This window comes from Nerophis ophidion, linkage group LG08, assembly GCF_033978795.1.
Source record: "Nerophis ophidion isolate RoL-2023_Sa linkage group LG08, RoL_Noph_v1.0, whole genome shotgun sequence".
Classification (NCBI taxonomy): Eukaryota; Metazoa; Chordata; class Actinopteri; order Syngnathiformes; family Syngnathidae; genus Nerophis; species Nerophis ophidion.
In genome coordinates, this window is record NC_084618.1 from 64,190,786 (window position 1) to 64,217,827 (window position 27,042).

Genomic DNA, 27,042 nt, shown 5'->3' on the forward strand with positions numbered 1-27,042 from the left:
CATTCCTGCGTCGGAACAACTTTACCCTCAGGAGGAGAACAACTGTTGCACAGGAGGAAGCTCCCATTGAAAAGATTGTCAACTTCCTCGTTTTCTCTACTAAACAGAGAGAGGCCAAGAAAATCCAACCCAAGAATATCATCGTCATGGTTGGTTTTAGTACGGTCAATGAGAGGGGCGCCCTCTCCATCTTCCTCAAAACCACCGGCCACGAGAAACCACGCCTCACGGTGGCTATTGCAGCCAAAGCAGGCGGGACAAAGCTGAAGCCTTACATTGTGTTTAAAGGTGCTGTCCGTGATGTAAAGGCTGTGCAGAGCATCCCCGGGGTGATCATAGCTTCCTCCAAGAATGGCTGGTTTAATGATGACCTGACAAAGGATTGGCTCCAGAGGGCAGTGGGGAAATTTCACTTCAGACTGAGGCTACTTGCATGGACCTCGTATCGATGCCATATCAGCGAGGCCACAAAGGCAGAGCTCAAAAGGGGCTACAACCTTACAAATGGCTGTTATATCTGAAAGTTGCACAAAGTACCTGCAGGCCCCCGATGTTGTGTGGAATGGCCCTTTCAAAGCGCAGCTCTGTGACTACTATGATAACTGGTTGGCTGGTGATAAAGACAAGACCTACACCAAGTCTGGGAACCTGAGTGCCCCTTCCCGCCGCCTCCTGGTCGACTGGGTCCTGGGAGCCTGGGATGCTCTGGAGCGGGACCCTCTCATCAACTCATTCAAGGTAGGCTGGCTGGCTGTGAGTATGTGTGTGTGGTGCGTGCGTGTGTTGCAAACAGTAGCCATAGCTGATTGTTGCTTTCTGGTAACCTACAAGGTGTGTGGGCTGACGGTGGCAGCTGATGGGAGTGAGGACCAGCTCATTTACTGCCTCAAGGAGGGACAGCCATGTCAGGCAGGCAGAGAGATGCTGTTGAGGGCTAGGCAGCAGGGTGCTGCTGTGGTTCCGGAAGAGGAGGTGAGTGATGAGGAACAGCAGTTCCTCAATGAACTTGTGATTGAAGAGGAGGAGGATGATGAGTTGGTTTGAGTTGCATTTGGGGTTGCGTTTGCTGCAGTATTATTGTTTTGATGGTTTTATAGAGTACTTGGTACCATAATTTTATTTTTCCTGTATGCTGCTTTATTTAAAACTTGGACTGCTGTAGCCTTTATTTTATTTAAGTGACACTATTATTGTTCTGTTTTGATGGTGGGTTTTATACTTGAGTACTTGGTACCATAATTTTATTTTTCCCGGTAGGCTGCTTTATTTAAAAACGTTATTTATTTTCAGTATTGGTATTGTATTTGACAATTGTTGCACTACTGCCATGTTGAGGCCTTGTTGATCGCTCGTCTTTTGATAGTTTTGTTTTTTTGTTTGTATGTTTACAATAGCTTTTATATTTCAATCAATCAATCATTCAATGATTACTTATATAGCCCTAAATCACTAGTGTCTCAAAGGGCTGCAAAAAAACCCACAACGAAATCTTCGGTAGAGCCCACATAAGGGCAAGGAAAACTCACACACAGTGGGACATCGGTGACAATGATGACTATGAGAAACCTTGGAGAGGACCCCATATGTGGTTATCAATCAATCAATGTTTATTTATATAGCCCCAAATCACAAATGTCTCAAAGGACTGCACAAATCATTACTACTATAACATCCTCGGAAGAACCCACAAAAGGGCAAGGAAAACTCACACCCAGTGGGCAGGGAGAATTCACATCCAGTGGGACGCCAGTGATAATGCTGACTATGAGAAACCTTGGAGAGGACCTCAGATGTGGGCAACTCCCCCCCCCTCTAGGGGACCGAAAGCAATGGATGTCGAGCGGGTCTAACATGATACTGTGAAAGTTCAATCCATAGTGGCTCCAACACAGCCGCGAGAGTTCAGTTCAAGCGGATCCAAGACAGCAGCGAGAATCCCGTCCACAGGAAACCATCTCAAGCGGATCAGCAGCGTAGAGATGTCCCCAACCGATACAGGCGAGCGGTCCATCCTGGGTCCCGACGAGCGGTCCATCCTGGGTCTCGACTCTGGACAGCCAGTACTTCATCCATGGTCATCGGACCGGACCCCCTCCACAAGAGAGGGGGGGACATAGGAGAAATAAAAGAAGCGGCAGATCAACTGGTCTAAAAAGGAGGTCTATTTAAAGGCTAGAGTATACAGATGAGTTTTAAGGTGAGACTTAAATGCTTCTACTGAGGTAGCATCTCGAACTGTTACCGGGAGGGCATTCCAGAGTACTGGAGCCCGAACGGAAAACGCTCTATAGCCCGCAGACTTTTTTTGGGCTCTAGGAATCACTAATAAGCCGGAGTCTTTTGAACGCAGATTGCAATACAATCGGCAAGATAGGCTGGAGCTAGACCGTGTAGTATTTTATACGTAAGTAATAAAACCTTAAAGTCACATCTTAATTGATTGATTGATTGATACTTTTATTAGTAGATTGCACAGTACAGTACGAATTCCGTACAATTGACCACTAAATGGTAACACCCGAATAAGTTTTTCAACTTGTTTAAGTCGGGGTCCACGTTAATCAATTCATGGTAAGTGCACAGGAAGCCAGTGCAGGTGAGCCAGTACAGGCGTAATATGATCAAACTTTCTTGTTCTTGTCAAAAGTCTAGCAGCCGCATTTTGTACCAACTGTAATCTTTTAATGCTAGACATGGGGAGACCCGAAAATAATACGTTACAGTAATCGAGATGAGACGTAACAAACGCATGGATAATGATCTCGGCGTCTTTAGTGGACAAAATGGAGCGAATTTTAGCGATATTACGGAGATGAAAGAAGGCCGTTTTAGTAACGCTTTTAATGTGTGACTCAAAGGAGAGAGTTGGGTCGAAGATAATACCCAGATTTTTTACAGAGTCACCTTGTTTTATTATTTGGTTGTCAAATGTTAAAGTTGTATTATTAAATAGAGGTCGGTGTCTAGCAGGACCGATAATCAGCATTTCCGTTTTTTTGGCATTAAGTTGCAAAAAGTTAACGGACATCCATTGTTTAATTTCATTAAGACACGCTTCCAACTGACTACAGTCCGGCGTGTTGGTCAGCTTTAGGGGCATGTAGAGTTGGGTGTCATCAGCATAACAGTGAAAGCTAATACCGTATTTGCGTATGACGTCACCCAGCGGCAGCATGTAGATGCTGAAGAGTACAGGGCCAAGGACCGAACCCTGGGGAACTCCACACGTTACCTTAACATAGTCCGAGGTCACACTGTTATGGGAGACGCACTGCATCCTATCAGTAAGATAAGAGTTAAACCAAGACGGGGCTGAGTCTGACATACCAATTCGTGTTTTGATACGCTCTAATAAAATATTATGATCGACGGTATCGAAAGCAGCGCTAAGATCGAGGAGCAGCAACATAGATGACGCATCAGAGTCCATTGTTAGCAATAGATCATTAGTCAATTTTGCGAGGGCTGTCTCAGTCGAGTGATTTGCCCTGAAACCGGATTGAAAGGTTTCACTTAGATTGTTAAACGCTGTGTTCATTTAGCTGCTCTGCAACAAGTTTTTCGAGGATTTTCAAAATAAAGGGAAGGTGAGACACCGGTCGGTAGTTTACCATGAGGTCAGGATCGAGGTTAGGTCTTTTAAGGAGAGGATGAATAACCACTTTTTTGAATGCAAGGGGAACAGTGCCCGAGGAAAGTGATAAGTTTATAATATTTAGCACTGATGGACCTAATAATACAAAAAGCTCCTTGATAAGTTTCCCAGGAAGTGGGTCAAGTAAACATGTTGTTTGTTTTATTCCATTTACACGTTGTAACAATCCTTCTAATGTTATTTCATCAAAACGAGAGAAACTATTTTGGATATTTGCAGTATCCGCCGTATATACAGTCGTATCTGTGTTACTATAACCCCGTTGTAGCTGGGACGCATTGTCTTTAATCTCCTTTCTAATAAGTTCAATTTTCTTATTAAAGAACTTCATAAAGTCATCTGCCGAATGGGTGGAGCTATTGGAAGGAGTCCCTTGTTGGGTTAGCGATGCTACTGTACTAAACAAAAATTTTGGATCGTTTTTATTAATGCGGATGAGATTTGAGTAATAATTAGTTTTAGCTAAGGTAAGCATGCGTTTATAAGTTATTAAACTATCACTCCATGCTTGATGGTGCACCTCAAGTTTAGTCGTGCGCCATTTGCGTTCCAGCTTTCTACATAATAATTTCTGAGCTCTAGTTTCTTCAGTAAACCATGGCGTACGCCTTTTTGGAGCCTTTTTTAACTTCAGCGGTGCTATACTATCAATGGTTTCGCGCAGGGCGTTGTTAAAGTTGTTAGTGAGGTTATCAATAGAGCCCACATACTTTGGGAACGGTGCCATTACCGAGGGCAGTAGGTCCGCAAGAGTCGTCATTGTGGCAGCATTAATGTTGCGGCTGCTATAGCAGTTATTATTATTATTAGCTTGCCGAACATGAGTCTGAACTTCGAATTTTATAAGGTAATGATCGGACATTACTTTAGTATACGGGAGTATCATAACTTTGGAAACGGTGATACCTCTGACAAGCACTAGGTCTATCGTATTACCGCTGCGATGCGTCGGTTCATTTATTATTTGTGTAAGACCACAGCTATCAATTATAGTCTGGAGCGCCACGCACGGTGGGTCCAATGGGGTATTCATATGGATATTAAAGTCCATCATTATAATTATATTATCGGCGTACGTCACTAGATCAGCAACAAACTCTGAAAATTCACTAATAAAGTCCGAATAGGGCCCTGGGGGGCGGTAGATAACGGCCAGGCACAGAGGCAGAGGTGTGGCAGACTTCATAGAAAGCACCTCAAACGATTTATATTTATTATTTAAGTTAGGACTAAAGTATATATATATATATATATATATATATATATATATATATATATATATATATATATATATATATATATATATATATATATATATATATAATATATATATATATATATATATATATATATATATATATATATATATATATATATATATATATATATATATATATATATATGTAGGTGTGGGAAAAAATCACAAGACTACTTCATCTCTACAGATCTGTTTCATGAGGGGTTCCCTCAATCATCAGGAGATTTATATATATATATATATATATGTATATATATGTATATATATATATATATATATACATGTTACATTTATATAAACAGATATATACATATTATATTTATATTATACCTATATTTTATGTGTATATCCATATATATATATATATATATATATATATATGTTTATACTAGACAATTTTTAATTCACTTTAAAATAATATAAGAAAGACATGTTTAATAGATGTTTTTTAAAAACTTATAGTTTATGTTTCAATGCAAGAAGTAAATAAAATGAACATGTTATCACTGTCAGGACTTGGTGAAGATCAAATGATTTCGTAGCACATTTTTCATCTTGTCCTCTTGGTGGCGCTGTACATTTGCCTTTTGGACAACACAAAGTATAATAGTGCAGGGAATTGATGCAACTTTATTAGTGCTTCCCTTTGAAGAGATTATGTGTGTTATTAGGATATATAGAAGTGTCACATACAGTCCAGCTCTTATTAAACTACAGCAGCGTCATTTATTTGAAGCGCTGATTCAATTCTGCTTTTATTAGTTTGGCCTCGGGCTGCGGCCACTGAGCGTTAAGCGCTTGTAATTTCCCATAACTGTGGTCAATCTTTGGCCGAGAAGTGATGAGATGTTGCCGGGGTGAAAAAGCGACTCAGCCCAGTGCAGACTGGAGGAGGCAGACTCCTCCGCCGCCATCAATAATCATCTCAATTTTACTCGGCTTCCAAGAGCGCCTCATTAGCCGACAACTCGCTGGGGGATTTGGCTAGCTTTTTTTTTTTTATGTGGGTTCAAGCGTGACCCCGGTCTCTGGTCCCAGTCCAGATCCTGCGCGGCCAGCATGTCTCCCGATGACTTTACATTTCGCCTACGCTCCAGTGTGCCTCGTGCAATCTGGCGGTATTGATCGCTGCAATCTCAGACTCTCTCAGAGCCAAATTCGATCCTTGTTGATGTCGCCGACGCGTCGTTTTGAGACCCTCATTTTCATGATTGGTTTGGACCTTCTTTTTGTCCCCCCCCCGCTGATCAATGCATTGGAGAAGATACAACTCTCAAAAACTAATCCTGTCATTCACTTTTTTTTGATTGCAAGATAGTTTACAATGGAACAGGTGGCATCAAATGCGAATACAAGAATCTCTGTTTTTGTTTTGTACCCTTGCTTGCTTGATAGCTGATAAGTACATAAAAATAAAGCCGGGAATAAACATGAAAAATTTTTTTTTTACTTTTTTGCCGACACTATGGAACTGATATGTACAGTAGAGAAGGGATTCAAATAGCTGAATGGTTGGGTGGATCTCGTGCAATGCAGTCTGCTGAAAATGACGGAAAGCGCCACTCTACATCGATACTAAATTGGAATTGGAATTCCCACAAAACATATTTTAAGATACGGCCGCTGGATAGAGCACGCCACAAATTAGTCATGTTTCATGTGTCGGGTGAATGGCGACGAATAGGGCCATAATCCCCTTCCTACTGTAACTGGTAGAGTCCATCAGTCCATCAGTCTCTTACCAAATTCTTCGTGGATCAGGAAAAGCCTGCTGGTTAATATCGAGACCAGGGGTCACCAAACTACGGCCCGCGGGAAGTCCCAAATTAAAAAAACAACAACAAATATTTATTTTATTTTTTAATTATAATTTTTTTTAAATCTGTCCTTTCTAAAAAAATGTTTTACCGCTTACTACTCTCGGTGTCTCCTAGCCGCTCTTTGCAGCCCTTTGAGACACTTGTGATTTAGGGCTATATAAATCAACATTGATTTATTGATTAATTGATTGTTTGTCTAAAAATGCATTTTCCAATGGATAACGTGACATCCTCGCGCTCGAAATATATACAGAATATAAATCCTGACCCCTGGCCAAATTATTTTAACCCAATACCCCCCCGAGTCAAAAAGTTTGGGGACCCCTGATCTAGACAACAAACAAAATAGAACAGTCCCACTACAGAATGCAAATGGTAACGTCAAATCTGTCTAACAGCGTTATCCTTAAACCAGGAAATAGCCTGCAAGCTAATGCCTAAACCAACACAATTGTTCAAAAACAAAAAGTTATTTGGAAAATGTAATTGCTTACCTCACATCCTAGAATATACAAGTTTTAGTGTTGTCTGGCTAATGTTAGCGTCTCACAACATTTAACATCTACCATGTAAAGAAACAAAACATAATAAAGACATATTTTAATATTAAAAAAGGTATTCACTTTTTTGGGCTGACACTAAATCAGGTTGGAATTGGGAGTTAAATCACAAAATGATTACCGAGCGCAGCCACCGCTGCTGCTCACTGCTCCCCTCACCTCCTAGGGGGTAAAGAAAGGGGATGGGTCAAATGCAGAGGATGATTTCACCACACTAGTGTGTGTGTGTGGCAATCAGTGGTACTTTAACTTTAACCAATCAATCAAAGTTGACTTATATAGCCCTTAATCACAAATGTCTCAAAGGGCTGCACAAGCTACAACGATATCCTCGGTTCAGATCCCGCATCAGGGCAAGAAAAAACTCAAACCAATGTGCACAATGAGAAACCTCAGAGGGGACTGCAGATGACATGTCAGCCGCACAGAGACTTCCCCGACTGATGCACAGTGGAATGCATGTTCACTTCTGGCACTGTCACTCCAGATATATATATATATATATGTATATGTGTGTGTGTATATATATATATTATATATATATATATATATTAGGAGTGGGCAAATTAATGCGTTAATTACAAGTTAACTCATCAATCCATTAACGCCGACAATTATTTTATCGCACATTTGTGCGTATGTTGTTTACATGCTTTTATTTTGTTAACGCCTTTTCTTAACAAGACGGCGTCGCCCGGATTGGCTTCGGCGTCGAGGGGCTCTTGGTAAAGATGGAACATTTGGCAAAAATACCGGACAATTCTGCAAATTTCATGGCTGGCTTACAGCGTGATTACTCCGGGATCACTTACGACCGCCAGACAATTCTGGATGTGGATGGATCGGGCCGTTTTGGACTGAATGACGCGTGCTTGCTAGACCGGCTAGCTAGCATGGGAATACTTTGCCGGCTACATCCAGCGGTCTGTGAAGCAGCGGAGTATATGCGTTGTCTGTCTATTTATGAATAATGCAGACGAGTGTTGGCTGAGTTCTTAACGTTTGCTTTCAGAGCGTGCATATCACAACATACAAGATGCCGTCATGGCGACACAACCTATACTGGGTAGGGTAGTTCTTTTTGTCCCTGGCTCATAACATCACAATATAGTACCATGTATATGATACGTTCAGTTTATCAAAACACCAAGCAAACAATCGGAAAATTCCCATCATATCAATTCCTAGATATGGTCCCAATTATTTTAAGTGCACTACGCAGAATAAACACAACATTATTAATATTGCTACTACGGATAATTTGATCAAAAATTCCCTAAAACAGCCCACTACCTATGATATAGGTTTTTTAAACATAAGATCCCTGATAAAAAAAATGTTTCTGCTGTTACCTCAGAAATTGCCTGTTCAGATGTTATGATTGTGGCTCAGAGATTTGTATGTAGATTATATTTATTTTCCATAACAAACAGGATAACTTAAATACCCTGGCAGTGGCAATAAGCTTAAATGTGTGTATTTACATTTTTTGAGTTGATTTTCATAAAATATGCTATTTAACTGCTACTGTTTAACAAGGACTGATTTAAATTGTGTTTGCACAACGAATGTTTTGGCGCTTTTGTTCATGTGGGAGAATATTCCAATAAAGGTGCACTACACACTACTTTTGAATTCATTATTGGGCTTTGCGTATACAATGCAGTTAATCGCGATTAATCAGAGAAATAGTGCGATTAACTTCGATTAAAATTTTTAATCGTTGCCCAGCCCTAATATATATATATATATATATACATATATATATGTTTATGTATGTGTTGGGGAAAAAAATCACGTCCTTGCGAGTTACCTTTGATTGGTAAACGACTGATGTTTGTAAGCGTCAACGGGGGGTGCTTACAAACATCAGTCGTTTACCAATCAAAGGTAACTTGCAAGGACATTGACACATCCGATACATATGTATGATAGACCGAGGGAGAGTTCAAAACCAGATGGAACAATCACAAGGCTTCTTTTAGAAACCAAATTCTGCGGAATACTACAGAACTCAGCAAGCACATTTGGAACCTCAAAGACAATAATGTTGAATATTCAATAACATGGCAAATTCTTGCATCCCGCACACCTTACAACAGTGGTAATAAAAGATGCAACCTATGCTTAAAAGAGAAACTGTTTATTATATATCACCAAGACCTGTCATCCCTCAACAAGCGCAGTGAAATTGTATCAGCATGGCGTCACAGACGGAGACACCAATCACCATATATATATATATATATATATATATATATATATATATATATATATATATTCTAAAGTGTTGGTTGCTCTTTATTCAAATAAGATGTAAATGTATTGGCTAATAAGTGTTGTTTACTTGCTTGTTTGTATCCGTAATTCATGTATACATAATCCCTTTACAAAAAAATAACAGGAATATTAGAAAAACCTCACTTGCAGTGTCCAGCATCAACTATTTACCTCACAGTCACACTACTTGATTTTGTTTGCTAGAAATTTACAAAATCAATGTCAACTTAATGAATCGTTTTGTGTAGTATTGTTCTAAAAAAAAAAAAATGAAATCATTACTGAACCGTATCGGCAACCACAAATATCGATTCGAGTCGTTATTAAAACCCATCATTACACCCCTAACACACACATATATATATATATATATGTATATATATATATATATATGTATGTATATATATATATATATATATATATATATATATATATATATATATATATACATATATATATATATATATATATATATATATATATATATATATATATATATATATATATATATATATATATATTTACGTATACAGTATTTATAAGGGGATCCTTGTGTTTGGTGGTCATGTAACATTTAATTTTACTCCTTTAGACCCATATAGTTGTTGCGCAACAGCATGCATGCTACACATGTGTACAGTAGCTGAATGAAACATTTTAAAATCCCTCAAAAGTGTTCCTATTATTTACATTACATTGACATACTGTTGAGATTTTTTTTTTAACTAAAATTATAATTTCAAAACATTTAAATGGGATGTAAAAGTATTTATTTTTGTATTTTTTCAAATTTTTTTTTTTGCCAGTTAGACACAGGCAAAAAAAGCACCCTGAACACATCATCATGAACACTGATGAAATATAAATTCAATATTAATTAAGTACAATTTATTCACATTAAAGTAATAATGAAAAATAACATTTATTTTTTGTCACTGACTGAGTACTGAAAAAAGAACTGTAACACATGGGAAGTATTACTATTATCACCACTGTACAGTGTTTTATTATTTTTAATTATTTAGAAAATAAGTTTGATTGAAATAAAACTTCCAAAAAATAGAGCTTGTCCTGTTGAACTGCAGAAATATTGAAACAATTAAACTACAGCGGAATAACTTTAAAAAAATAAAATAAAATAATACGTTTTATTACTTTTTATTACTTTTTTTAAGCCAGCATTTAAAATACTCAACAACGGTAATGAACAATTCCCCCCTCCCCTCCCCCAACCCTTTTCAATACGCCAATCCAAGACATGGATGCTCTCTAAATGTAAGAGCCTTTTTTTATCCAGCATAAAAGTCCAAAACAGATTAAATAATTTACTTGTTTCTGTGGAGTTAACGTGTCAATTATTTCTCTCTCTCTCTCTCTCCCTCTCTCTCTCTGGAGTCCGGCCGTGCAAGACTTTAGTTTCCTTCTAATTGGAGATGAAATATCCAGCAAGCTTTGAGTGCAGGCGGCAAGAGAGCAGCTTTTTAGTCAATGCAAAATACATGATGTGTCAGGCGGGACACGCATTACATAAGCCTGAGCAGGCTGCTGCAGGGAGCCGTGATGTTCTTGAAAAAAAAACAACTTAGCGTCCTTTGAGGAGGATTAGTCCTCATGAAGACCTTCAGGAAAGTATGTGGATGAATAACAGACTTAGCACCTGCATTGCCATCTTCGAAAAAAAAAATTGTCCTACCTCAGCTCACCTGTGGCCCATAACTGACCCCGAGCTAAAAAAGAAAATAAGAAAAACAGGCTTTGCTACACATCTTAAAATAAAAGATTGCCACCGGACATGTTTGTTTTTCTTCAGCGAATTCGCTAACCTAGCATGAAGTTGGTGTTAAAATATAAGCTATGCTAATGTTTTTCTCCTCCTGATCCACTCGATGATATTACGGTTTTGCATGTGACATATGGCATCGACAGTAAGAAGTGTATTAAAATAGCCCCGTTCGTCGCGGTTTACCTGACACGTGAAACGTGACTGTAGAGGTTGCCCTCTAGTGGATTCCTCAGACCGCCACACACTGCCAGGAATTCAGGGTATAACACTGTTTTATTTTGTTCTCAAGGTGCAAACCTTTTGGTTCCAAGCAACAAGTCTTTTCTGCGTCTGCGCAGCAGCACCTCCAACTCCAAATACTCGTCTCATCACAGCTGCTGCCAATAAAGGCGACAGGTGATTAGATAACAATGCCCACCTGGGCCATCTACGCGCCTGTTGCTGTCTTTGAGGCCGGTCCTGGCAACACCCTGTTCCGCGGCAGGCCCGCAGGCCACGCTCCCCTCCACATTGACAAATTTGGGGGGGGTCACACTAGCCCCTTTAACCACCAGACAGCAGTAGAGTGTTGGATGTCTTAAAATGTGTTTTGTGGCAATTCCCACTTTGACCGCGTGTCAGTTGCTATGTAGAATGGCGCTTTCCGTCATTTTCAGCAGACTGCATTGCAAAAATTATTAACTCCGCCTTTGATTGATTTATTGATCGCAACTTTTATTAGTAGATTGCACAGTACAGTCCATATTTCGTACTATTGACCACTAAATGGTAACACCCGAATACGTTTTTCAACTTGTTTAAGTCGGGGTCCACGTTAATGAATTCATGGTGTGGGCGGAAGTGTGTCAGCGCGCCTGCAGGGGCAAAGGTCACCGCATCTGGCAATGGTGTCGAGGGCGGAGCAGCACCTGCTAGGGGCGGTGCATGTGCGGGACGGCGAGACACAGCTGGCAGGTGATTAGATTTCCCAGGCGGTACGTGTTAATCTAATCATCTGGTGTCTTTGACAGTGAGCGGCCAGCGGAGGAAGAGAAGAGTGGAGAAAAGCTGCATGAAAGATTCTGTTTGATATATGCATGGAAAAAAACTAACTCTGTTAAAACGGCAAGCCTGGCTCCTGTGACGTGATATCCATGGAACGGGTAGGGATCAACTTCCATACATGGTAAATGCTAAGTTCCCTGACCGGGAATCGAACCCGAATCCTATCCACTAGACCACCAGGGAACGAGGTTTCTCCCTTCCCTACTGTATTGGTAAAGTGCACAATAGTGCTTTTAGAGAACACGTGGGCAAACATAGCTGGTGAGCATTTTAGCTCCAGACACACAAAACATACTAAAACCAATTTAAACTCTCTTCTTTGTATTTAACTAATAGCAAATTACATATCAGTATTTTTTTCTTTTCTTGTGTCTGCTTTTCTTTGTCAGGCTTTGCATAGGCGCCCCGAGCACCCACGGACAATGCCGAGCACCCTAGTGGAATTGATGGCAAATTCTTTCTCACCACCTTTCAAAAACCGTGCATGCCCAGGCCTCTTCTATGTTTACAAACTCAGTTTTGTAAACGACCAATGAGTCCATACAAAGCTATGAGCCGGAGATTCAAGAAATACACTGCGCACTTACCCGTGTAAAAAATTGTCCGAGGAGGGGGACATTAAAGGGGAACATTATCACCAGACCTACGTAAGCGTTAGTATATACCTTGATGTTGCAGAAAAAAGACCATATATTTTTATAACCGATTTCCGAACTCTAAATGGGTGAATTTTGGCGAATTAAACGCCCTTCTGTTTCGGTTCTCAACGCCATTTTTCCCTATACATCAGACGCATCGAGTCAAATCAGCTCTGTTATTTTCCGTTTTTTCGACTTTTTTCCGATACCTTGGAGACATCATTCCTCGTCATATTGTCGGAGGGTGTAACAACACGATCAGGGACGGATTCAAGTTGATTTACGTAGAATGTGCATCGATTAGCATGGCATGCTAACATGCTATTTAGGTTAGCCGTGTGTACATATTGCAGCATTATGCCTCATTTGTAGCTATATTTACATCTAGCCTTTCCCTCCATCCACATTTAATGCCAAACAAACACTTACCAATCGACAGATTTAAGTTGCTCCAGTGTCAAGAGATGCAAAAGTCCCCTATTTGGTTTTTACCGGCGATGCTACAACAGAGATGGCACAGAGATGGCAAAAAAGTCTGGATATCCTGCGACACTCAAAGCAGATGCATTCCCAACGATAAAGTCAACGAAATCCCAAAGGTGAGTGTTGTTGATGTTATTGACTTATGTGCTAATCAGACATATTTGGTCGCGGCATGACTGCCAGTTAATCGATGCTAACATGCTATTTAGGCTACTTGTATGTACATTTGAAACTATATTTACATCCAGCGTTTCATTCCACCCACATTTAATGCGATCAAACACTTACCAATCGACGGATTTAAGTTGATCCAGTGTCAATGCGAAAGTCCTGATCGGTTGGTATGCACATTTTACCGGTGATGCTAAGGCAGACATGGCCGAATAGCGTCAATAGCTATTCGCTCAATAGTTTCAGCTTCTTCTTCAATTTCGTTTTCGCTATCTGCCTCCATACTCCAACAATCTGTTTCAATACATGCGTAATTTGTTGAATCGCTTAAGCCGCTGAAATCCGAGTCTGAATCCGAGCTAATGTCGCTATATCTTGCTGTGCTATTCGCCATTGTTTGTATTGGAATCGCTATGTGACGTCACAGGTAAATGGACAGTGGCTTAACCAAATAGCGAAAATCAAGCACTTTAAAGCTTTTTTTAGGGATATTCCGGGACGGGTAAAATTTTGAAAAACATTTTGAAAAATAAAATAAGCCACTGGGAACTGATTTTTTATTTGTTTTAAACCCTTCTGAAATTGTGATAATGTTCCCCTTTAAATGATGTTTAGTGTGGCTGAAACGGGACTTAGGCTAAATAATTATTCGTTTAAGGGGTTATCCGGCTTAGTGTAGACATGGCCTCAGAAAAGTAGCGCCAGTTTTACCGCCTGTCCGAGCATCCACTGGCAGAAATGTAGATCGACACCTATGGCTGCATGAACGGTTTCAGCTTACTTTTAGCGCCTGATGCCTTCTTGATAAAATCAATATTTATACATAAAAAATACATGCAATTAAAAAGAAATGATTGTAAATATTACTCTTTATTCAAAAATGTTTTCACAAATTGAGTATTTTTTTAAACCAAATATTTACTTAAAATCTCTAATTACATCTAACAATTTATTATTCTTGTTAGATGTAATTAGAGTTTTTAAGTAAATATTTGGTTTAAATAAAAAAAACACAATTTGTGAAAAAATTTTGGGGAATAAAGAGTAATATTTACAACCTCTTTTTTTTTTTTTTAAACTAATTACATCCAACAATTTATTATCCTGTTGGCCATGTGATGAGGTGGCGACTTGTCCAGGGTGTACGCCGCCTTCTGCCCGATTGTAGCTGAGATAGGCGCCAGCGCCCCCCCGCGACCCCAAAAGGAATAAGCGGTAGAAAATGGATGGATGGATTTATTATCCTATTAAATGAAAATTGTATATATATATTATCATTATTTTATCATTACTAATTATAATAAAAACATGTTTATTAAATTGAAAATTGTATTTAAAAAAATGTGTCCTCTTGAATGGTCTTAATGTGGAGGAATACATTGTTGTCGTTTTTTTTTTTATTTTTATTAGCCACAGTCAGACACTGGCTAACTATAGAATAAAAAAAACCTGAAGTGTCATGATGCGCCCCCTGGATCATACATAGTTTTTGTTCTTGAGTCCTTTTTGTGCGTTTTCTGATTATTTTTGGACTCTTCCAATCCCTAGTTTGTGCACTTCCTTGTTTATCTTGTCTCCATGGTTTCTGATTTGTTCCACCTGCTCTTGTTTCTGGCTCACACCTGTGTTTTGATTAGTGCTTTAGTATTCAAGCCTGCTTTCCACTTCAGTTCTGTCTGGTGTGTTTGTTTTGCGGTAGCAACATTCACGTTGGCATTTCCTTATCTCTTATACCTTTGCTAAGTAGCTCCTTAGCTTCCGTGCGCTCGGCACGCTCTTCTTGGACCTTTTGGATTGCATGCTAAGTTTAGCGTTAGCTTCCCGTGCGTAGGCACGCGCTTTATTTTGACTTTTTTACCAGTGTTATTTTATCATTTTATTTTAAACCACGTTCTTACCTGCTATTCCTGCCTGTCTGGTCCTCGTGCATCTTGGGGTGGACACCACACGCATCCACAATGCGTTTCCAACGAGACACTGAACGCCGTATCATCAAAAAATGTGTAAACACAAATGCAACAGGAGTTATTTAAATTGTTTCACTATTTATATAATAATAGAAAATACTTTTTTTTTCTTACTGTCTGAGGACAGACAAAATAACTTGATAGAGACAACGATTATTATTATTATCATACAGTATTTTATTGGTTTCATTTATTACAATTAAATATAAATTAAGTCAATATGAATATCATATTGTGTCATTTCTAATTATACTAATGACATTTTTAATTTAATTTAACATTTTTAAAATATGTATTCGTCCTCTTAGATCAGGGGTCGGGAACCTTTTTGTCTGAGAGAGCCATGAAAGCCAAAGATTTTAAAATGTATTTCCGTGAGAGCCATATGATATTTTTTAACACTGAATACGACTAAATGCATGCATTTTTAATTGATAACAACATTTTTAGAGTACAATAAGTCTCCTATTATTTTTAATAAAATTTTTATTCTGAAGCTAACCAATAATAAAATACTTCTTACCAATAATGTGACTTCTTGAACAGGTGCGGTAGGAAATGGATGGATGGATTAAAATGCATGAGAATGTTTTATATTTTGAAGGTTATTTTTAACACTGTGATTGCCAGCAAAATTATTCCTTACTTATTGTGTTAAGCAATGTCAGCTAAGATTTATCTGAGAGCCAGATGCGGTCATCAAAAGAGCCACATCTGGCTCTTGAACCATAGGTTCCCTACCCCTGTCTTAGATGCTATTAAAGTGGTAGAATGTAATGTTTTTTTGTTTGTTTGTTTTTAGCCACAATTACAAATGGGCAAAAAAAATTATATAAAGCCTGAACGGTAAAGGTATGGAAAATGATACCAATGATGACAAAATTATGTAATTTTTTTCTTTATGCCATTGATGAACATACAGTACGTATGAATCAGTGATGGGCTGTGCGTTTCCCACCTAGGTCTTCAGTGATGTCCGACTTCAATGAAAATATAATTTATGTCACCACATAACCATTGCTGGAGAAATACTGTAAAGGAACACATTTATTCACTACTGGGCATTGAAACACATCAACAGTGTACGAAACGGGTTATTTTCTGGCGCATTGAAAAATCTATTAAAACACATCAGTACTTAAAACATGTCTTATGTTGTACTGTCAAAACTAAAATTGCAAAAACATATTTTCCCTGCTCACTTACAGTACACAGTCTCCCACATTGTTGATTCCGAAGGCCTCCAGCAGATTTGGTACAGCATGGCGACATAAGCCAGCTGAATTCTGATTGGATACAAACTAAAACTAAAACAACAGCATTGGAAGGAGCATAATATGACATGAGGAGAACATGAATACTTTTATATATTTAGAGAATGTCAATTAAAAAATAATAGTATCTCTAATTATGATGATGATTTCTGGTTATGTTAGGCCCACCACTGGTATGAATGTTTGATGTGTTTGATCGGTGATTCTATGTGACATGCATAAGACATAAAGAAGGGACTTGTACAGAGTTAAGTCACGTGATAGGTACTGCAAGAATGGACTTGTAATGAGAGAAGACCGGAGAGACCACTGGGATGTAATTACTGCTGTTGAGCCTAAGATACGGCAAGATATGAATACTGTGTATATTGATCATTAGTCAATATGATAGTAGTATTTGAGGCCATCCTTTTTTGGTTTAGTTATCAACCAAGCATGGAAAGTTATTGAAAACGATGTGGTGTGAAATAAACCCGGCAAAATCTTCTGAAGTTGAGTTGATAACCATACGCAAATACAGTTTTAGCTTTCACTGTTATGCTGATGACACCCAACTCTACATGCCCCTAAGGTGACCAACACGCCGGATTGTAGTCAGCTGGAGGCGTGTCTTAATGAAATTAAACAATGGATGTCCGTTGCAACTCAACGCCAAAAAAACGGAAATGCTGATTATCGGTCCTGCTAGACACCGACCTCTATTTAATAATACACCTTTAACATTTGACCACCAACAATTAAACAAGGCGACTCGGTAAAGAATCTGGGTATTATATTCAACCCAACTCTCTCCTTTGAGTCACAAATTAAAAGCGTTACTAAAACGGCATTCTATCATCTCTGTGATATCGCTAAAATTTGCTCCATTCTGTCCACTAAAGACGCTGAGATCATTATCCATGCGTTTGTTACGTGTCGCCTCAATTACTGTAACGTATAATTTTCGGGTCTCCCCATGTCTAGCATTAAAAGATTACAGTTGGTACAAAATGCGGCTGCTAGACTTTTGACAAGAACAAAAAAGTTTGATCATATTACGCCTATACTGGCTCACCTGCACTGGCTTCCTGTGCACTTAAGATGTGACTTTAAGGTTTTACTACTTACGTATAAAATATTACACGGTCTAGCTCCATCCTATCTTGCCGATTGTATTGTACAATATGTCCCGGCAAGAAATCTGCGTTCAAAGGACTCCGACTTATTAGTGATTCCCAGAGCCCAAAAAAAGTCTGCGGGCTATAGAGCGTTTTCCATTCGGGCTCCAGTACTCTGGAATGCCCTCCCCGGTAACAGTTCGAGATGCCACCTCAGTAGAAGCATTTAAGTCTCACCTTAAAACTCATTTGTATACTCTAGCCTTTAAATAGACTCCCTTTTTAGACCAGTTGAGCTGCCGTTTCTTTTCTTTTTCTCCTCTGTCTCCCTATCCCTTGTGGATGGGGTCCGGTCCGGTAGCCATGGATGAGGTACTGGCTGTCCTGAGTCGGGACCCAGGATGGACCGCTTGCCTGTGTATCGGTTGGGGACATCTCTGCGCTGCTGATCCGCCTCCGCTTGGGGTGGTTTTCTGCTGGCTCCACTGTGGACGGGACTTTCTCTGCTGTGTTGGATCCACTTTGGACTGGACTCTCACGGTTGTGTTGGATCCACTATGGATTGAACTTTCAAAGTATCATATTAGACCCGCTCGACATCCATTGCCTTCGGTTCCCCTAGAGAGGGGGGGGTTGCCCACATATGCGGTCCTCTCCAAGGTTTCTCATAGTCATCATTGTCACCGACGTACCACTGGGTGTGAGTTTTCTTTGCCCTTATGTGGGCCTATGTGGGCCTACCGAGGATGTCGTTAAGGTTTGTGTTGTGGTTTGTGCAGCCCTTTGAGACACTAGTGATTTAGGGCTATATAAATAATAATTGGTTGATTGATTGATTGATTGATTGATTGATAATGCATCCTCTACGATCTTCTCAGTCTTTTCAAGTGCAGGCGGACAAAAGTCCTAAAGGACTTGACACATGTTATCATCAACAGTAAATATACAGTACAGGCCAAAAGTTTGGACACACCTTCTCATTTCAATGCGTATTCTTTATTTTCATGACTATTTACATTGTAGATTGTGGTGGACTGTGGTGGGGTTTGCTTTCCCGGAATGCAAAGGACATGGCGTGAAGGTAAAAACATGTTTTTTAAATTTTTACTAAAAAAAGTGTACAAACAAAAGGCGCTCGCAGCCGAGGCACAAAACTTAACACTGGAAACAAAACTATCACTTTGACGTAAACTGTGGGCAAGAAACAAAAGACACTAACTGTGGCATTAATAAACAAAAACTTACTTGCGGTGACGTGGGTAGGACAGCATGGACTAAGAAATTGCATGAAACAGGCAGCGTGAAGTAATCATGAAACAGAGTGATGCAACCAGAACGACCAACAGAAAATGACAGGCTTAAATAGTGACATGATTAACAACAGGTGTGTGAGTTCAAACAAATGAGGCAGGTTAAACTATTGGTTGTCATGGAAACTAAAACAAACCAAGGTGCACAAAAACAGGAACTACTGGAGTCAAAAACAAAACAGAACATAACTCAACAGAATCCAGACCACAGAACATGACAGATTGTCACTGAAGGCATCAAAACTACGAATGAACACATGTGGTGTTATGTGCTTAACAAAAAATTGTGAATAACTGAAACATGTTTTATATTGTAGTTTCTTCAAAATAGCCACCCTTTGCTCTGATTTTTCGCACACTCTTGGCATTCTCTTGATGGGCTTCAAAAGATAGTCAACTGAAATGGTTTTCATTTCACAGGTGTCATAGTTTTGATGCCTTCAGTGACAATCTACAATGTAAATAGTCATGAAAATAAAGAAAACACATTGAATGAGGAGAAGGTGTGTCCAAACTTTTGGCCTGTACTGTATATGCAACAATAATTATTTGAATCTATCAACATTTAAATAATAGTAAAAAGTGGCTTTTTTTTTTTTTGCTTACGGTCTTAGATTACAAAGAAAAGCACTATTATGAAATAATCAGCTTTATTATTTTACTATTTTCAATAGTTTAAATTTTTTTAAAAACAATATGAGATAATGATTATTTTAAAAACTCCAATTACATCTACAATAGAAATTCAAAATGTCTATTACTAACACAAATGTAAATCTAAGTAAGAAATATCAAAAAGTAAAAATTGTGTAACGCCGGGGGACATCTTTAGATTTGACCTTTGACCTCGGCCACCTGGACCACCTCCTGTCAGTCAGGTGTCATTAAAAATCTTTTGCAAAAGAGACTCAGAAGAGCCACATTCCACCCACTTCTGCACATTAACGTGTCCTCCATAATGCAGGCTTGTGCGCTTGCTGGAATCCCAAGGCCTCATGTGTGATGTGTGAGGTGTCGCACGCACACACACACACACACACACACACACACACTGTAAAATGCCTACCTCTTTAGGACCATCCTTTCTAGATGTATAAAGATTTGTATTTACAACATTGATAATATATACACACTATTCAAATATGAAAAACTTGTTGTGAAAAATGAGTTGGAATTTCACAAGAAAAATGTCACAATTTTACAAGAAAAACTTAGAATTTTGGCAGTATTACAATTAAAAAGTGTTACAAGAAAAACTAAACGTGTGCAATATTATTGATAAAAGTTGGAATTTCACTCAATAACAGTCGCAATTTTACAAGACAAGGTTAACATTTTGGCAATTTTCTGAAAAGAGTCGCAATTTTACTTGACGAAAGTCACAATTTCATAAGAAAACCTAAACATTTTGCAAATATTATAATAATAATCTGAATTTTTACTTGGCAAAATTATGACAAAAGTCATAATTTTAATCAAGAAATGTCACTGTTTTACAAAAAAGTCAGAATTTTATGTGACAAATGTCACCATTTTGCTTTAAAAACATTTTTTTTTACATAAAAAAGTAATAATTTTACGTATAAGTAACAATTTTACATAAAAAGTAATAATTTTACGAGAAAATATTGCAACATTAAAGAAACTTAAAGAATATGAGAAATTGTGTGATAGGCGCCAGCGCCCCCCGCGGCCCCAAAAGGGAATAAGCGGTAGAAAATGGATGGATGGATGTTCCCAATTGTATTAGAATTAAGTCGACGCATTGTGAGAAAAATACTGCTTTTAGTTTATTCATTTTTATTATTTCTTTTTGTTTGTAATTGCGTAGAATTTTGGCCAAAGGGGCTGGTTGGAGTGTCCGCCCTGAGATCGGTAGGTCGTGAGTTCAAACCCCGGACAAAGTCATACCAAAAACTATAAAAAAGGGAACAATTACCTCCCTGCTTGACACTCAGCATCAAGGGTTGTAATTGGGGGTTAAATCACCAAAAATGATTTCTCGGGCGGGGCCACCGCTGCTGCTCACTGCTCCCCTCACCTCCCAGTGTTTGGAACAAGGGGATGGGTCAAATGCACAGGAAAAATTTCACCACACCTGGGGTGTGTGTGCCAATCATTGGTAACTTAAACTTTAAGCATTTCAATTTCATATACACACTTGTTATTTCATATGCTGACCAAAGGGGGAGCACTTTTAAAACCGAGACGGAGTCAATTTGAAAAAATCCCTAACTTTGATAGATTTCACCACCAGGAGTGCAAATGAGATCTATATTTTTTGTTTTTTGTAATGTGTTAAAGGCCGATGACAAACGAGTCACGGACTGCTGATAGCCCCTGTTCCGCACTTTGAGCAACCCAGCTGTAGAAGCTAACTGTTAATGGCCACTATAGTCTTAGTACCATAGTGTATTTGTTCACCCTATGGTCACATATGGGACTCATGTTGTCTTACGTCAGTAACGGAAGTCGTAAAATCAGCTGTTCACCTGGCGGGTTTTTTGGGGCATGAATAGGAAAGTCCTTCTTTACATTAGATTAGATAGTACTTTATTTATTCCGTCAGGAGAGTTCCTTCAGGAAAATTACAATTTTCAGCACAATCCCATTCAAGATCAGACAAACATTACAGGGAGACAGAACAGGATCGCTGACGGGTCTGCCGGCTTCCAGCGCCCCTTACAAAAAAGATGAGATACAGGTTAACCAGGGGGGGGTAATGGGAGAAAAAAATAGAAGATTAAAATATAATTAAAAAAATCGGTCTTAGCCTGAGAGGGGGTGCAGACTGAGGCCAAGGGAAAAAAACAACTCATAGCCACGTGTGTAAGAGGGAAACATCAAACATCAAAGAACACATAGGACATTAAAGACATTAAAGCAGCAGATACAACCAAACACTTCTACATACAGCTATGAATAAAAAGTAAAATAAACATATACACTGTGGTGGCCTCTGCGGTGTTCCACGCCATCGTCCGCTGGGGTGGAGGGAGCATGGCCAGAGACAGAAGCAGACCCAACAAAGCAACCAAGACAGCCGACTCCACTTTCGGCCAGTGTCCAGTCCGCATGGATGAGCGAGGATACGTCCAAGGTGACTGAGGTGTCCGACACCTGCTCACCCAGTCAAGACACCGCGAAGCCTCTCCATCCCAGCGCTCAGTGCTAGCCCTGCAGTCCTGTCCCCTCATCCGCATCTCCTCCAGTCCCTCCAAATCGACTCCGGTGTGGCAGACACCCAGCAGCTGGTCTCCATGGCCAAAAGGCTCCCGGGAGGCGGATCCAGAAGTCCACAAAAAAAGCATCACAGAGGTCACGAAAGTGCCACCCCTTGTCACACAGTCCCAAAGGGTCCCGGACCAAAATGCAAAAAAATATATAATAGCACATGAAAACAAGAGGGAAACACAAAAGGATGATGCAAGAGCACAGAGCTCCTGCCTACAGCAGCCACTACAGCTGGCGCTGCTAAAGAAAGTCCTTCTTTAGCTTGTTTTATCATGTATTGCTGCCATTGCAGAAAAAAAAAAAAAAAAAAAAAAAACAAGCTAAAGAAGGACTTTCCAATTCATGCCCGAAAAAAACAAAACAAAACAAAAAAAAAAACGCCAGGTGAACAGCTGATTTTACGACTTCCGGTTCTGACGTAAGAAAACCCGCGTCCCATTTTTTTAATCATATATTGCTGCCTTTGCTGGCTTCACGGTGGAAGAGGGGTTAGTGCGTCTGCCTCACAATACGAAGGTCCTGCAGTCCTGTGTTCAATCCCAGGCTCGGGATCTCTCTGTGTGGAGTTTGCATGTTCTCCCCGTGACTGCGTGGGTTCCCTCCGGGTACTCCGGCTTCCTCCCACCTCCAAAGACACGCACCTGGGGATAGGTTGATTGGCAACACTAAATTGGCCCTAGTGTGTGAATGTGAGTGTGAATGTTGTCTGTCTATCTGTGTTGGCCCTTCGATGAGGTGGCGACTTGTCCAGGGTGTACACCGCCTTCCGCCCGATTGTAGCTGCGATAGGCACCAGCAACCCCAAAAAAAGGGAATAAGTGGTAGAAAATGGATGGATGGATGGATGCTGCCTTTGCTCGATATTTTTTACTTTTGTATGCACATTAAATCAACCAAAAGAAATCCTGACTTTGGAGCAATGTTCACGGACTCTCGCATTTGGCTCTCTATTAGATGCAATGTTTTTTCCATTTAGGGACCATGATTTTGGGCCTAACTTTTTCTCCGGTCCTCTTTTCCTTGTTGATGTCTCAAGAAGCGTAGAAATACAAGAACCCCCCCACACACACCCACATCCACGCACACACACACATGTCTAGCACACTTCCTCCAGCACGCCTCCTCCACAGCTGATTGACTGAGAGCCGGGTGATGTTTCTGGCAGGCAGGTGGTTCAGCCAACGTGTGAGGCCTCCATTATTGGCATTGGCGCGACTGGACCAACATCACAGGAATATTCAAAAGATTCTGGCATGTCAATCATCACTTTCCAATGTGTCTTCCCCTCCTCCCCCACTCATTCTCTCCCGCTCTTTTTGGCACCTCCTTGTATCTGCTATCATTAGAGCGATGCTGAGATGGAAGCGGCATGGCAGAGGAATGGGGAACACTTTGATGTTGCACGCTTTCACAAAGGCAAATAACGTACTTTGATTTTCCTTCTCTCTCAAAACGTGAGGCCCCTAACACAGATTTGCACACACATAGTGTCAGAAATGAGGCTATGAGTTGTCAGCTTCCCTGGCACACACTGTGTGTGTGTGTGTGTGTGTGTGTGTGTGCGTGCGTGCGTGTGTGTGTGACATTTATTTGAGAAAAGTTGTCGACGAGGATGAAGAACGAATGCCCGTCCTGTTTGATCTGCTCACCGAGATAAATGCCTGTTTGCATCCACAGAAAATATAATGAATTCATAAAACACTGTGATGAGCGCAGCTGTCTCCAGGATCTGACGTGCAATCTGAGAGATGATGCCTCCGGAGCGTGGACCATTCCTCCACTCTGTGTGCACGTGTCGGCGTGTGTGTGTGTGGGTGTGTGTTTTGATGTACAAAAGGGTGCTTATTGGAACAGCAGTCAATTTAATGTCCAGCAACTAAAACACCAGTTTAATGAATACATGAATGAATACAAATATAAATGTTGTATTTTTAGTATTGTAATATTGTTAATATGGTAAAACATACATTATTAATATTAAGATAATTTTCCATATCATTTAAACTTTAACATTTTAAACGTTATTGGTTTGATAACTTTTTTAATGTATATGATATTATTATTTTATTTATTATTATCATTATTATACATCCAACAATATACATGATACAATAAAATACACATTATTTCATAATTTCTGGTATTTGAACATAATTTTTCTATGTATTTTCATCTTACACATTATTGGTATGATAACATTTTTAAATGTATATCATTATTATTATTATTTTATTTATTATCTATTGTTATTATTATTATTATTATTATTATTACTGTTATTATTTTAATTATTATATATTAAACGATATACATGATACAATAAAATACACATTATTTCATAAAGTATAAAAATATGTCTGGTATTTGTATTTAATTTTTCCATATATTTTCAACTTGCACATTATTGATATAACTTTTTAAAATTTATATCAATATTATTATTTTATTTATTATCTATTATTATTATTACTATTATTATCATTATTACTATTATTATTATTATTATTATTATTATATATATTAAACAATATGTTGCGATCCGCTGCTCGGATCTGTACATATTCTGGTTTATTGTTCCATTTTAGTATCACCCTGTTGTTTAACGTCTTTATTTCCTGTTTAGTCTGTCACCATGGTACCTCATTAGTTCACCTGCCCCTTGTTATCCACGCACACCTGTTTTTCCTCTAATCACCTCCCTTATTTAAACTCGCCCCTTTTCGTTATTCATTCTCGGATCCTAATTTGCCTTCGTGCAACCGTGACCACTCTCATCATTCTCCTGTATGTATTTTCTCGCTAGCTCTCACGCTAAGCCACGTTATATTCCAGCTTTCATGCTGAATGTTTTTGTTTACTCTTTTGTGTCCTCGTACCAAGTTTGAGTTTTTCTTGTGTTTTATCCTAGCTTTCACGCTAACGTCTTTTGTTTGCTTTCTCTTTACACCAGTGTTTTTGTTCCTAGCCTTTTTATTATTTGATAAATCCTTTTATAACTTACCTTGTTGTGTTCATCGCTTCGACGCATCCCTGGAAAAACCACACCGGCATTACCATGCCGAAGAAGAGTCATCACAGTAGGATCCGAGCATTAAAAAGTTTTTCCGCGTCTGGCAACCATGAGGAGACCTTCGACGAAGGCACATGGAGGGTTTTCCGAGCGATGGAGGCTGAAACTCTCTGATGCAATCCAGACGAAAGCATGATGTGGGACCTGGAGGGAAACCTGGTTCCGATCGATGCTTCCGGGTTCGGTCATTTCCCTTCCCGAAATGCTCGCGCTCATCGGCGAAGGCTGAAGCCGCAAGGAAGGGCTTTGTCTCGCGACAGTGACTATTCCACTCCATGTCTCCCTCCTCATGAACACAGCTACCAACAAGCTGCACAAAAGACCCCTACACCGTTGTTTGGTGATCCGATAGCACACTTTGCTAACTGTTTCACTGACTGGGCTAATTCCCAACTAGGGTCCGCCGTTGATGACGTCATTTCGTCGACGCCCCCCGGTGACGCAATCCCGTCCTCCGTTGATGACATCATCAACGATGACTTTTTTTTGAAGAACCTTTTTCTCAGCCATTTTCAAATGACAATAACATTAATAATAATATACAGAAGTATCAGGATATTTTTTCTTATTATTCTAGTCAACCTCAGTCACCTAGTTTTTCTTCTAAACCACTGTTTAAACCTCATTCTCTGCCCAAGTCCAAGGTTTTTTCTCCCTTTTCAAAGGGACACTCTGGACAATATAGAGGGGAGGAGTCTGCCCGCCTCCAAACCTCCCACCACCCTCCCTTATGGTCAGTCCCTGACCACAGGGAACAGGTCTGGGATTCTCGTCTGGAGGGGGGGGGGCTATGGCCTATAGCTGTGTTGCGGAGGTAGCGCAGACGCTACCTGTTCTTAAAACTGCTAAACAAAAACCTCCATGTAGGCCACCATTACCTGTTCTAAAACCAATAGTTCCTTGTAGACCTCCTCCACCTGTGTTTCCCCCGGCCAAGTCTCAACGGCCTTGCAGACCTCTTCCTCCAATATTCAGACTCGCTAAATCATTCCCTCCAGCACGTCCTCCACCACCGATGTTCGGCACTGTCCCTAACCTGGTTTTTACACCAAAAGTAGACTCTCGCCTGGTTTTCACATTAGAAGAGGTTCCTAGCCTGGTTCCCACACCAGCTTCTGTCTCTCGCCTGGTTCACACACCAGCACCGAATCCTGGTCTGGTTCTCACGCCAGCAATTGACTCTTGCCTGGTCCTCGCACCAGCACCTGTTCCTAAGCTGGAACCCACTCCAGGACCAGCCCTAAAGCTGGAACCCACTCCAGCATTAGCTCCAAAGCTGGAACCCACTCCAGCATTAGCTCCAAAGCTGGAGACCACTCTAGCACCAGCTCCAAAGCTGGAGACCACTCTAGCACCAGCTCCAGAGCTGGAGCCCACTCCAGCACCAGCTCCAAAGTT

At 39.8% G+C, this 27,042-nt stretch overlaps 1 protein-coding gene across 1 annotated transcript in view; it reads left to right on the forward strand.

Annotated features, from left to right (window-relative positions):
• lrrc4bb (leucine rich repeat containing 4Bb) overlaps positions 1-27,042 on the forward strand; it is a 136,444-nt gene continuing 109,402 nt past the window's right edge. The window contains exons 1-3 of the mRNA XM_061909339.1: positions 1-738; positions 832-972; positions 12,367-12,498. The gene's annotated coding sequence lies outside the window, so the exon portion shown is untranslated. The remainder of the gene's footprint in view (positions 739-831; positions 973-12,366; positions 12,499-27,042) is intronic.